The sequence below is a fragment of the Leguminivora glycinivorella genome, chromosome 3 (genome assembly GCF_023078275.1).
Source record: "Leguminivora glycinivorella isolate SPB_JAAS2020 chromosome 3, LegGlyc_1.1, whole genome shotgun sequence".
Lineage (NCBI taxonomy): Eukaryota > Metazoa > Arthropoda > Insecta > Lepidoptera > Tortricidae > Leguminivora > Leguminivora glycinivorella.
The window spans coordinates 20,657,738-20,673,089 of record NC_062973.1 but is presented as its reverse complement, the minus strand read 5'-3'; the positions used below and the strand labels follow the sequence as shown (position 1 = coordinate 20,673,089).

The window sequence follows — 15,352 nt, the reverse complement described above, 5'->3', positions numbered from 1 at the left end:
TTAAACAATATAAGAAAACTACTGAAATTAAAAAACCGGCCAAGAGCATGTCGGGCCACGCTCAGTGTAGGGTTCCGTAGTTTTCCGTATTTTTCTCAAAAACTACTGAACCTATCAAGTTCAAAACAATTTTCCTAGAAAGTCTTTATAAAGTTCTACTTTTGTGATTTTTTTCATATTTTTTAAACTTATGGTTCAAAAGTTAGAGGGGGGGGGACGCACTTTTTTTCCTTTAGGAGCGATTATTTCTGAAAATATAAATATTATCAAAAAACGATCTCAGTAAACCCTTATTCATTTTTAAATACCTATCCAACAATATATCATACGTTGGGGTTGGAATGAAAAAAAATATCAGCCCCAACTTTACATGTAGGGGGGGTACCCTAATAAAACATTTTTTTCCATTTTTTATTTTTGCACTTTGTTGGCGTGATTGATATACATATTGGTGCTAAATTTCAGCTTTCTAGTGCTAACGGTTACTGAGATTATCCGCGGACGGACGGACGGACGGACGGACGGACGGACGGACGGACGGACGGACGGACAGACGGACGGACGGACGGACGGACGGACGGACAGACGGACAGACGGACAGACGGACAGACGGACAGACAGACATGGCGAAACTATAAGGGTTCCTAGTTGACTACGGAACCCTAAAAAGGGCTATTTAGAAAATTCGATGGTATTTTAGATATAAACGTTATGAAATTGTGATTTTAATGAAAGGCCCTGTTTTAAACAACGTAAAGATCATTCATTCATTATCATTCATTCATTATATTCATTATCAGCAATATGAATGCAAGAATATGATAAAATCATATTAACACTGTATTCGAATAGTGCTATCGTTGCTCATAAAAAATATGCAAGATGATGTGATCAGTTAAAATAGTTTTATTTCATTATTAAAATCTCATTTATTCAATAAATATAATGACATTTTGAATTAAGTCTTCATTTTGTGCACAATGTGCTCATCAAAACGACGTCCTATTAATAATCAATTTTTGTATTCTCGGACACTGGCGATCAAATATATGAAAGAGGCACGTTCCTAGCACACAGTCTAAGCTCGTGTAGGTGAACGCGTACTATGCTTGTATGAGTGAAATACGACAGGTTGACTGTTTGCGTTTTTGACAGGCGGTAACTGTGAGGTAACCGAGAGGGGGTGGGCGGCACTTTCAGTGGGGGGCGGGAGTGGCCATACTATACGATAGTACTCTTTATTATACTGTGGTATTAGTGTGGTAGTTACGTCTTACATTACACGTAAACTAATCGTGTTATTCGTAAATCAAGTCCGTCATAATCATGTAATTTAAAAACTATAAAAGTAGTCAATTTATTATATCCAGTACCAGTAAAATATACCTCTACTATCGTCATACGTTTTAATTGATATTTCTGGCCTTGGCTAGAGAAGTCAGTCTGACTGGTATGACTAAAAGAAGGAAATAAATCGCCAAGAAAAAATGTTATTGATATTCCTTTATTTGTATTATTGTATTGAGTGAGAGGTTATTCTGTGCCCTAGCGATTTATGTTATGGAAATTGAAAAAGTTATTCAATTACGTCCCGTATTGTTCGTGATGTAAAATTTAATAAAAAAAATATTTTTTTTTCAGTGGCTTTGGCGTTCATAGTTAATTAGTGTTAGGGCAATTACGAGTATACTGTGTAAGATTCTGATTTCTGTCTTACTCTGAATTCGCGAGAATCTTTGTAATGATTTGAATTGGTGTTCCCAATTTGGCACAGTGTGACAGTGACACATCCTAAACTACGTTTCTTGCAATATTTTTAGGTAGCAAACATATATTGTCGGTATTGGTTATATTTTATTACTATCTAGGAAAGAAGTTATACCGAGGACAATACTTTATAATAATCTTCTAGAGTTTTCCTTCCGGGGCGGAAGAAAGATAGTATTAATTGACGAGAAACTGATGAGTGATGATACACAATTTCTTAAGTTGTCCAAAATAGGTTGCTAAACTCAACTCCCGATTCTATCGGACGTAAGCAGAAAAACCGTACACGGGAGGAGAAAAACTAATGTTTTAAGTTCTTAAACACACAGGTAAATGTTATAATAATTCTATTTATCATTATTATTTTATTTGTTTCAGAAGATGACAAAGTTGGTGGCCGAAGAAGCGAAATATTCTAAAAGTGTATCTTACTTTTTTTTGATATTCTAAAATTTAAATTATTTTACCAGCCACCTACCAGTGGCGGCTAGTAAAATTTTCTGCCTAGACAACACTGAGCAAAAAGAAACCTATTTTTACATTAGATACTTTACTAATGATCAATTTTAGGCAAGCCTGTGGGAATCGGCTTGATGGATCAGCCGCTGCTGCCTGCTGGTACCTACATAAGTAAGATTTTTAAATGAATATTTGAATTACTTTGCCCTAACTCGGCTTTCAGTAGCCTTTACCAGTTGTAGTGAAAAATAAATTGTAATCATCAAAACCATGTCCATTTCCAACTTATTTTCCGTCCACGTTATCTAATGAGGATTTGGTGAACCGTAGACGTTTGTGTGAGGAGGCCGAGTGGTTGGGCGAAGGACGCATGGGTAATGAGGTAAACAATGACGAATTTAGGCGTTGCCCAAGTGGAGTGCGAGCAAACTCAATATTCCATGTCATTTTGGGATCTGCGTAGGAATGTTGAATTTTGAATTAAGTACAAATGGCTAGAAAATACATATATTGTTTGTTCTAGCAAATATGACAAACCGACATGCATGTGCCATAAAACCCCATCTTTTCACTTATGATATCTATCGTTGTTGGTGTGATAATTGAAATTTCTCGTTTTAGAGAGTGTATGTATACTAAGCGATATGTACCTACAGTTATTTAGCTGCAGAGAAAAGGAGACCCACTGCCATACAAATTTGTATGCAAGGGGGTCTACTTGGGGTACTACTAGGGGGTACTGACTGTACGTTAATTTTACTACGCCCTACATGTTTAAAACTAATGTCAGCAAGTTTAGATTTCCTGATTCTAATCAAACGTCCCATGTATAATATCGTACCTCCGCCTTACAGAAGACCGCAGCCAAATAGCACTAGACCCTACTCATAGTGTTGTGTTCCTGCCGGTGAGTAAGGCTGCCAGAGCTCAACGAGGGTGCGGTGTGCTGATGACGGGAGGACTTACGGGACTAACTTGTTCCGTCTATTGTCCTTTGAGTCGTCGGCAACCCGAACCCTCCTTGGAACTTGTACACTCCTTTTTGCTGTGTACTTACTTAACACAGCAAAAGGGAATGTACAAGTTTCTAATGGGTGGCAACGCGCATGTGACACTGTTTGAGTTGCAGGCGTCCATAGGTTATGGTGACCGCTTTCCATCAGGCGGACCGTATACTTGTTTGCCACCGACGTAGTATAAAAAAAAAAAAAAAAAAATCGTGAAATATTTACGTAACTTGACAAACAAATCTTTGGAAATAGGTACTATTCCCAATGATTTGTTGGTCAAGTTTTTCGTTGTTTTATTTTTGTGTCGTTATTGAGAAAAAATATCCTTAATGTGTCCTCCAATTTTTTTTAATGTTTATTTGACATTTTTGAGAATGAAAAAAATTATCGAAAATTACATTTGAGCCTTAACCACTAAATAAATCCAAGATTACACCAGGGTCGTTCTTTTTAGCCGCAATGACCTGTCCCTCACCTCAATAGATTGCTCATTAGTGGCACATGGGTAAGTAGGTATTAGGTTTTTTGACATCTAATATACGTACATTTATACTTTAATTCTGATGATGTTGTTATCTTAGGATAATGTTATGCGTCAAAAGAAAATTGAAAGATATACATATATATTGTATTAATAGATAAGACCTACTGCAGTGTTTTTGAAGGAACCATTACGTATTTTAGTTATATCTTAGGACACAGTTTACGTGTTTCTTTATTAATTAGTAGTTATTTCTTTAATGTATTAGTTAGGCCCTACGTTTTACAAAGTATCTTCTTAACTTGGGAACATAATTATCTCCTAATCACGAATCACAATCTCATTAAAACTAGGAGGTCTGCCGATTTGACATTATCTAAAGAACCTACACTTCATGAAATTCTTGTCGTCTGAAGTTCATGTTATTAGAATTAGATTAAACCTCTTAGTAAAAATATTATCCTTTAATTTTGTAACTTTAACATTTAATACTAATATGTAAATTAAAATAAAATACAATTGTAATTAAATGATAGACATGTTATCATGGTTTTGAACTTAATTATAACGTCATAAAGTTCACAAGGAGTGAACAACTTTTTCTGCAAGCCATTCTACTGACAATAAGTAATCAAGCGGCGCTTACATAAATGACGTAACGTAACCTTACCAGTAACCAGTCACGGTCACGGTCGTTTTTTTCGAACCAAAAACATATGTAGGCTTAAGCTTTTTTATTTAGCTAGAATTACCTTAACATCTACAAGACTGGCACAAAGTTGTATGATAAGTTTGTGTGTTCCATAGGTCCGTATAAGTATAAAAGTTACTTGTTGATATGTATACGTCTTCAACGGATTGACAGATTATTACTCTGATTGTGATTTTTTTTATGTTATGCCTATCCCTCTTACAATTTTCGCTTTAATCCCTTTTACCGCCGTGCATAAATTTAATGCTTTGGGATATACCACATTGAGTCACCAACTAACCATAAATGCGTAGGTCTCATATAGAAACGTAGCTATAGTATTATGTATATAAATACCGAGTGCGTCTGGGCACATTAATGCCACGGTCGCCCGCGCATACCGGGCCCAGTGTCGATCGGCGCGCCAGACAGAACACACGCGGTGCACACTACAAATTCAGGTCTACCTGTTCAGTGACGTCACAACCTTCCATTTGTGTATTTGTTTACATCTACCGGATTTTAAGGTTGGTGCTATTTTAAACTACTGCCGGGAGAAGCTTGTGAAAGTGAATCGAAACGCGTACATTAAGCAGAGCTATTAGTTAATGATGATAATAATAAGGAAAATAACAGCTGTGGTCGTGCTATCAAGTTTTTTTTGATGAAGTTGTGTTCTATTAAGTAATGCTGTTTTTCCAGTTTTTAAAGAATCAACGCCAACTATATACATTTTGTTTATTTTTTATAAACAACTTGACACTTGAAATATTCAATACTGTAACCGCCGCAAATGTTAACTGGTTAGGTAGGTTAGGTCTGTGTCCGAAAATAGTTGTAAAAACAGGATACCGTTTCTTTTCAGATGAAGACATTAACAGCACTATTTATCGTCACACTGTACCTAGCGGTCATTGACCTCGGCTCCGCGGAGCAGAGCGAGCACGAACACCACAAACAGATCCGGCACAGACCGAAGAGACAGTACCTGGGCGACTACGGGTACCACCCGGCGTGGTACCGCCCGCGCTACCCGGAGGACCGGCGAGACGAGAGGAGTCAGCAGGACTTGCTGCCACATATCTATAGGTTACTAGAAGAAATTTCTGACTTAGTCCGCCGCCCTCCTCCGCCACCTCAACCGATCTACATACCCTACCCCGTTCAGTACCCGTGCCAACGTTGCAAATGTCCCACGCTGCAAAAGCCGAACGTTACAAGCAGGTTCCCGGAGATGGAGGACACGAACCAGAACTGGGGCTACGACGACTCGGACGAGCCGGAAGACAACGAGGACAACAGCCGCCCGATCAACTTCGACATTATCCCGCCGCCCGGCGCCACCTCGCGCCCGCCGCCCGGCGTCGAGCACGGCAGCAGCCAGGCTTCGGTGAGTGATCAAACATAGACATGCGACAACCAAACAAACTCCTAACACGAACCATTTGGAGCCTCTTCCGAAATAAACAGGGGTTAACTCAAAATATATTTAATAAACATAAACTTAAACTTTCGTTCATTTGTTACCCCAGGACTAACCAGAGCCTCAAATCCTCAAATTTTATTCATCAACCGGTTACTTATCCCTCGCAGGTTTCGACACAGAATCGCAATCCTTTTTCAGTGTCAATGTCACTTTTTCAATCACCAAATTTGATAGTTATTTGTATACTCGTCCGAGGAATGAATGTCGTCTAAACTCCTTGTGTGCCGTACAGCCTTGGATCGCTGGTAAACTTCGGTTTTGTGGGAAGCGCTTTTTCTGAACGCGCCTACTTACTACATGCTATTTGGTTGCATCGCTCAAGTCGAGATTGAAAAATCTGTGGCTATCTGATTGCTAATCTAAGCGATTGGTTATGAGTTGTGTTGTCTCATTGTCCCAATGTCTGTATTATTTAAATTATCAATTGTTCTTTTCCCATTTTTAGTGTAATTTCTCCATTCCTTTTTTTTAATGTAATATTTGTTTATTCCCATAAATTATGTGTGTATTTATTTAATTATTTGTTTTTCTGGTACCTTGTTGTACATGTTGCTGCATTTGTCACCCTCATCTCTTTTTATCCTCTCATTCACTCCAAGGTTAACTGGAAGAAATCCCTCAAAGGGATAAGTTCGCCTTTGTACTGTTCTTTACTGTAATTACTGTGTTTTTTGTTATTAACTGTACAATAAAGAGTTTACTACTACTACTACTACTACTACTATTACTATTTTATTCTGTGTCAACACAACCAAATTTAATTGGGTTTTTAATTGGGTATTCAGGGCCCCTTTTCCTCGTAGGTACTTTTTCTTTTGTGTCTGATAGATTAGATTCTCCGTTAGAGCTCACTATTTATCTGATACATTTTCTGGCTATCGGGATTTTTTGGTCACCAATTATTCTACGCTGTTGAAGACATGGCTTGTCCAGAACGCGTACCATATCAAATTTCTGGTACTAACATTACCCATATAACCCATATTACCCATATTGTAGACAGATGAGAAGCAAACAGTAGCCTAGCCTTGGCTCTTAAACTAACAAGTTAACAACATACCGAATCCTAACCATAATGGGTTGTGAGCGTAGGTGTAACATAGACAACCAAAACCATGGAGTTTATTATAAGTGACCCTGACCGTCAGTTTTTATCCATGAATGTGCGTCAGTTTTGTGTACCCTTTTCTGGTTCCGTAGTCTAGATGGATAAAAGGAGCCCTAATAGTTTCGTCACTTTCGTCTGTATGTTACAGCCATTGAACTCCGTTGTACATCAAACATACTTTAACTGAATTTGATTAGAACTTCATGGATATTTTTCAAAATGCAAAACTTATAGTAAGGGTGAATCAGGGACGTAATTGTTCATTTTTAGGGTTCCGTAGTCAACTAGGAACCCTTATAGTTTCGCCATGTCTGTCTGTCCGTCCGTCCGTCCGTCCGCGGATAATCTCAGCAACCGTTAGCACTAGAAATCTGAAATTTGGTACCAATATGTATATCAATCACGCTAACAAAGTGCAAAAATAAAAAATGGAAAAAAATGTTTTATTAGGGTACCCCCCCTACATGTAAAGTGGGGGCTGATTTTTTTTTCATTCCAACCCCAACGTGTGATATCTTGTTAGATAGGTATTTAAAAATGAATAAGGGTTTACTAAATTCGTTTTTTGATAATATTAATAGTTTCGGAAATAATTGCTCCTAAAGGAAAAAAAAGTGCTTCCCCCCCCTCTAACTTTTGAACCATATGTTTAAAAAATATGAAAAAAATCACAAAAGTAGAACTTTATAAAGACTTTCTAGGAAAATTGTTTTGAACTTGATAGGTTCAGTAGTTTTTGAGAAAAATATGGAAAACTACGGAACCCTACACTGAGCGTGGCCCGACACGCTCTTGGCCGGTTTTTTGTGGGTAACCTTCACAGACATCACTATCCACGTCCACGTTTGTACTTTGGTTGAGAATATAATTGGATGAAATAATACTTTTAATGTAATTTAGTAAATTATGAAACAAGTTAAATAGCTTAACTAGAAGAGATCTCTTAGGAATAAGTTCGCCTTTGTAATGCTTTCTCCTTATTTGTTTGATAGGGATCTATACTCGTATTTGTTGTTTTGGTGGTACAATAAATTATTTTTTCTTACTTTGGATAAAGAAAAGCCAACATAACATGGGAAATATAGTCCTTCTGTCTAATTAAAGCTAACATTTCGAACACTGTTAGTAGGAAACAAGCAACCGCTATATCAAGTCATGTCATGCGCGATAACTGTGAGTAGTGTGAAGTGTGACCACAGTACGCATGGCATGCAATACAAGTATGCAGTAAGAATACAACTGAGCATACAATTAAAACCCAGTTAGCAAAGTATCACATACACATACAGTAGTTGAGCTACATTCCAATATAAACATAGCTATAATGAATACTAAATAAATAAGTACACAGAGAAAATACAACCAGTTTTCATGTTCGTTCAACAAGTTTTTTGGTTAAAATAGCGCCTACGTGCTCTTTGGTTCAAACAACAAGCTACTTGTCATTTGAATCGGCAATATATTTGAATCAACAAGTCGATTTTATAAAAACAACCTGACACATATTGTTTTAAACATACGTTTGGCTGATTCAAACGGATAAACCGCAACAAGTCGAACTTGTTAAATTCACAATGCAAATTTCTCTCAATGTAACATTAATCAAAAACGCATTAAGGAATAAATAGCAGAAACAGAGCTCAATGAAGGTCGAGTGTTATCCTTAGCAACGCGCATGTGGAGTTCCAGGCGTCCATAGGCTACGGGTACAGGTGCCATCGATGTAGTGTACAAAAATAGCATAGCTAAATTTAACCACTTGACAAATAGATACTTTAACAGTTTTAAATTCTTTCCGCTTTCTGATTTCTTCGTGGCTTGGTCAATCACTATCAACAGTATCAACCATTTATCAAAAGATCATTCCAGTAGAACACGTTATAGACACTAATATATAGGTAACATAGTACGAACACTAATTTATCACATAATTGGTACCAATTAGGTAGAAACTGATAGTCATTTGGAATTTTTCACTTGGGCGCTATTAGAATCATACTTATGTCCAACTAGCTTTTGCCCGCGGCTTCGCTCGCGTTAGAAAGAGACAAAAAGTAGCCTATGTCACTCTCCATCCCTTTAACTATCTCCACTTAAAAGATCACGTCAATTCATCGCTCCGTTTTGCAGTGAAAGACGAACAAACAAACAGACACACACTTTCCCATTTAAAATATTAGTATGGGTACACTAGGGTGTTTCATTTTTCCAAAATTTTGATTTATCTTTGACTTCGCTTTTCTTCTTGGTTCTACACCTATACAGAGCCCATATACCAAAAATCAGGGAAATCGGACAATATTTAGAGGTAGCGCTCTGTGGCAACTTTTGTCTGAAGAAGTTACTATGGGCGCAGGAGAGGCTAGGAACAAAACTTATGTAACTTTTTGTAGAAGGTGGTTTAAAAGTGATTTTGATGAGTAGTGTTTATATTGAAGCAAGTTCTTTTTTAAAAATGAGTAGTAGTCGTGACATTTAGTTTCTAGGCATAGTTCCTTATGGTCATTTTTTGGACGCTCGACTTCCTTCTAAGGAACAAGGTTTGTTCCTGTTTTTGGCATGAAGCAGTGGTCTATCGGCCCTCTCAGGGCACTAATAACAGGATAGGTGGAAGAAATCAAGCGGCACATGGCTATCACCAGGTCCGCCATGGACCGGCTCAGGAAAATATGGAGAAAAAGAAACATCACAAATGCCACTAAGATGCGACTTGTCAGGGCATTAGTATCTCCCAATTTTCCCATACTTCTTTACGGTGCTGAGACATGGACTTGAAGGGGAAAGAAGATAGATGTCCTAGAAATGTGGTGCTGCAGAAGAAAGCTAAGAGTGTCCTGGACAAGGTTCAGATGCTATGGACCGGCCAAGTCAAGGCTGCATTCAGTGGCCCACTCAACGAATGCGTAAGGAGTGGCCAGGCATTGTTAAGCTTGCTACCACCCCTGATGTGACGACTACCACTCTGCCAAGAGTGTAACGACAAAGAAGAAAACAAGATCGTTCTTTGACTTAAGTATATTTACCGGGACATAGACCGTACTTACCTTTGTGATTTTTGTTTTCAAACTATTTAATGTCCAGGATGTTAGCGATTATTGTAGCCCTAACACCAGAGACTTGGTCGATAGTCTGACAATAGTCTATGATACCGCAAAGAGGAGAATATATTTAATAATAGAAATTAACGCTCCAGTCAAAGATAAAGAGCAAAACATCGGTGTCGAACATCACAGAAAATGCGTTACTACTTACCTACTACTTAAGCGAACAGAAGATAAGGTTGCGGCTTACATTTGTAAGCTAAATTATGATGATGATGACTTTCTTTTATCAAGAATGGATGTTACAACTGTTGTATTTTAAGTTTAATAAATTTACTTTTACTTTAAAATAATTTACAACTACTCTATTGTTTTATTTGGTAATAAAATTGAATAACATTACTTTTTAGTGACTTTCTTTCAAACTGTTCATCAAGCGCGACCTCTAAACAACGTCCAAATCACTTGAAATTTGGTATATATGCGTTTAAGATAAGCTAGAACCGAAAGCCGAGCGAAGTCAGAAAAAATATCACAATTTTATTTTTCCCATACAAATATGAAACACCCTAGGGTACACGTCTCTTTTACTGTAGGCATAGATTAAATATAACAAGATCATACCATCCCATACATTAAAATGCGACCACCTAAGACCGCGCTTACACTCCACCACACATAGATGGCGCCACAGAAAAAATGTCTTGTAGCTTTCGATTATACTTGTAGATGGCGTTAAGTGTCACTTTTGACATAGATTTACGGCTCGGAATTGACACTTAATGCCAATCTACAAATAATCGGTGGCAACAAGGCATTTTTTTGTGGCGCCATCTATGTGTGGTGGAGTGTAAGCGCGTTCGTAGGCGGTCGCATTTTAATGTATGGGATGGTATGATCTTGTTATATTTAATTTATGCTGTAGGTAATAAAAAAAAAACCGGCCAAGAGCGTGTCGGGCCACGCTCAGTGTAGGGTTCCGTAGTTTTTCGTATTTTTCTCAAAAACTACTAAACCTATCAAGTTCAAAACAATTTTCCTAGAAAGTCTTTATAAAGTTCTACTTTTGTGATTTTTTTCATATTTTTAAACATATGGTTCAAAAGTTAGAGGGGGGGGGGACGCACTTTTTTTTCCTTTAGGAGTGATTATTTCCGAAAATATTAATATTATCAAAAAACGATTTTAGTAAACTCTTATTCATTTTTAAATACCTATCCAACAATATATCACACGTTGGGGTTGGAATGAAAAAAAATATCAGCCCCCACTTTACATGTAGGGGGCGTACCCTAATAAAACATTTTTTTCCATTTTTTATTTTTGGACTTTGTTAGCGTGATTAATATACATATTGGTACCAAATTTCAGCTTTCTAGTGCTTACGGTTACTGAGATTATCCTCGGACGGACGGACGGACGGACGGACGGACGGACGGACGGACAGACAGACATGGCGAAACTATAAGGGTTCCTAGTTGACTACGGAACCCTAAAAAACATTTCCGTTACTCTGTATCTTTCATCCTCCTTGCGTTATCCCGGTATTTGCCACGGCTCATGGGAGCCTGGGGTCCGCTTTGATGACTAAAAATTTGACGTAGGCACTAGTTTTACAAAAGCGACTGCCATTTGACCTTCCAACCCGAAGGGATATTGGAATTAGTCTGGTTTCCGCACAATGTTTTCCTTCACCGAAAAGCGACTGTCAAATATCAAATGACGTTTCGCACATAAGTTCCGAAAAAACTCATTGGTATGAGCCGGTGTTCGAACCCGCGACCTCCGGATCAAAAGTCGCACGCTCTTACCGCTAGGCCACCGGCGCTTTTACTCTGTATCTTTATATCTATATTTTAATTCAACATGGTATTAATTATTGATACCTAGGCGTAATAACGATAATTTCCTTATATTTGTTTACGGTACTTATCTCAGTCAATAATCAAGAATAAAATTATCTAATTGCGGAAATGATGCACAGGTACATTATCATTTGTAATATACGTTTTTTACGATGTCATTTCTATTTATGGTACCTACATGTGAATATTGTAATAACTGTACTTATAATACTCACACGAGCGTATTTAAATAAGCTAACTGAGGACCGAGATTTAAATTGCAAATGTGTTCCAAATTGGGTTTAAGATGCGGGCGCTTCTGATAGCAGACTATCAGGCTAATTCAAACATGCACCGGCAACAGAACGACATCCGGAAGATGTCTTTTAAAGCTCGGCCACACATGCGCGATTTGAGAGCGTAGGCGGAGCGTTAGCGCAGCGCAATGATAGCGGTGCGCCGGACGGACGCTGGCGTTGCGTCCGCCGCCGGCGGGAACTAAGGAGCGCGGATTGCGAGCGGGATGCGCAATATTAAAACGATTTGTGTGGCAGAGGCTTTATTTAGAGATCGTGTGTCCCTCGCCTATACAGCATGCAAGCACAAACGGAATGCACGATATCCGAATGACATCTTTCAGATACCCTAGATGGTATATGTGCAAGTTTAGATTAGCGTGTACAATTTCTACAATGGCCGTCTTTTTCAGGCAAACACACAGCAAGGCAGAGTAAGTTCCACCACCCGCCGCCCGAAGCGTTGTGACGCCATGGTACTCTCCTGCTGTGACCCCTCAGCGCCCAAGCAGCAGCAACGCGGCTGCTTTGTCTCCGGCAACTGCGCGTCGTACTTCGACAAACGTGACGTCTGCTCCAGGCAGTTTGTTCAGGAAGTACTAGACATGTTCGCGTCAGCGTACGCCCCGCAGTGAGGACTGTGACCTGGGTGGCTAGCCGAATGGCACAATCGCTCACGAAACGCTCACGAAACGAAGCGCTAGTAGATATCTATCTCTATCGCGCTTGCGTATTGGCGCGACAGAGCCAGCGGCGTATCGCTTTCGTTTGGCGTCGGAGAAATGCCATTCGGCTACGGGGCCGGGAAATGACTTAGTCATGATCAGTATTTATTTGATTAAATGTTGGTGCTGTACCGTGTTCAATACGAGATATCGCTACTCGTATCTGTTGTTGATTGGCAAGCTATTTGAATTCTGTAGATTTCTATCTAACAGCCAACGAAGTATATTATTATTATATTTCAAAACAAAATTGTGATAATTTGATCAAAGTTACAAATATCTTTCTTTACGAGTATTTCATTAATACAAAAAGAAACAAGCTCGCATTTTTAAAGGTAGTTATCAAATGAATAGAACCGTATGCGAACGAACTTGAATTATCTGTATCAATGCATTACGACAAACGAGTCGTCTGTAAAATAAAAATACAGTCACTAGATGTAATGTACGTGGTTATGTTTTCTAGATTCATTTTTATGATGCTTAGTTGTTTTTCGATAGTTTTAAGCATCGTCCTTCTTGGCATAAAATATCAATTATTTATTTGCAGCATTCTATACTAGTATATAAATTGTGTACGCTTAAGTGACATCATCATCATTCTTGCGTTATCCCGGCATTTTCCACGGCTCATGGGAGTCTGGGGTCCGCTTTGACAATTAATCCCAAGATTTGGCGTAGGCACTAGTTTTTACGAAAGCGACTGCCATCTGACCTTCCAACCCGAAGGGTAAACTAGACCTTATCCAATAAGTTCGGTTTCCTCACGATGTTTTCCTTCACTGAAAAGCGATTGGCAAATATCAAATGACATTTTGCCGAAAAAGTCATTGGTGCGAGCCGGGGTTCGAACCCGCGACCTCCGGAACGAAAGTCGCACGTACTTACCGCTAGGCTACGTACGCTTAAGTGACATGCTAGCTTTAATATTTTTTTGTAGCTATGCTTGTGAAGGCCTTGCTTAAAACATTGAAGGTTTTTCCTTAGGGTGTCCGGTTTTCGAGTTTCCTGGCGGAAACCCGTCTTACCTTAAATATACACCTAGTGGAGACATCTTCAGTTTCGATGCCATAATTACACTAGTTCCTTGTACTTAGTTATAAAACAATGCATTTTTATGCTATAAGTGTATGACATTATATCATTTTACTGGATCATTGAAACATATTCAGACTGCAGCAACAATTTAATTTCTAGTTTTTTCATTGACAAAATTATCAAAATTAACGCTAGAATATGTTGCTGCATTTCTTTGTTATTAAGATGTTATGTAGTGTATACAAATTTAATAACTAGCCACTTATGAAAATATCAAAATCCACTAATAGTTTTAAATGATTCACGGTTAGTTTCATTATATATACCGTGATTACCTTTTTGATTTTTATTGAGGTCCCGATATTTCGACGCAGGCGCAGTTGCATGCATCATGAGCAGTTCCATGCATGATGCCTGCAGTTTTCCGTGATCATGATGCATGCAACTGCGTCGAAATATCGGGACCTCAATAAAAATTAAAAAGGTAATCACGGTCTATATCCCAGTCAACATAAGTCTAATCAAAACCAACTGTCAATATGTCGAAACAAATGCCACATAGGTGGACACTTAAGTATGTTTTTGAGTTATTTTTTTTACAGAGATAATATTCGAATAAACTGTATTGATATTTCATGTGATATTTTGGTAAAGTGGCTAGTTGTTGGGTTATTGGCTATACATAGTTATTAATTTACCTAGCGTCTGAAATTGGCAACTATCTGTTATTATATATATTTAGGTAATTATGACGAATGTATGAGTGTTTGTATGGTTTGTAAATGGGTGCTCTTGTGGAAACTGTTAACAATGCAACTGTTTATTAAGTTTAATATACATAAAAGTAACGAATACCTGAGTTGTGTTTTATATTTTTTATCCTCAATACCTGATTCTATAAGTGTTTTATTTTTTAGTAAAGGTATTTAATAAAACAACATTTTGTGTTTAAAAAATAACCCAACACTTCTGCCAGTGGTGTGAACACGGAAATGTATCTGTGGTAAAACCTATAGACCTCAACTATGACAGCTGGGTTTAACTACATCTTTAGAATCTTATTTCTATAGGTTTTCACCTTACCCATCACTGTCAATGACTAGCAACTCCCGATAACAATACGAACAGTGCAAAAACCCAATGGTGCCGCGTATGGCGGTCACGGTTCCGCAATTTGAATTACCGGTCATTCCATCCTGACTGGTAAAAAAACGATGTAACAGCCCCGCACTATTGCACTATAAAACCTCTTTTTGCTCTGAATTGGTGAATTTGTGGAGCGGAAGTCGTTAAAAATATAAACATACAGCTGTTCGGTCCCCGAAATTAACGGCTTCCTGTGGTTAAAACGGAATCAGGTAAACTACTTCGTGTAAGTATTCATCAAAACGGAACCTGGACTAACT

The 15,352-nt window shown here is 38.2% G+C and overlaps 1 protein-coding gene and 1 long non-coding RNA gene across 2 annotated transcripts in view; both read right to left on the bottom strand.

Annotated features, from left to right (window-relative positions):
- Positions 1-15,352, bottom strand: part of LOC125224806 — a 256,234-nt gene that overhangs the window by 143,849 nt on the left and 97,033 nt on the right. The gene's annotated exons all lie outside the window — the stretch shown is intronic.
- On the bottom strand, positions 13,830-14,872 carry LOC125224807. Its single transcript, XR_007176923.1, has 2 exons — positions 14,412-14,872; positions 13,830-14,281 (listed from the first exon to the last, which is right to left on the bottom strand). It is a non-coding gene; the product is annotated as an uncharacterized LOC125224807 (long non-coding RNA).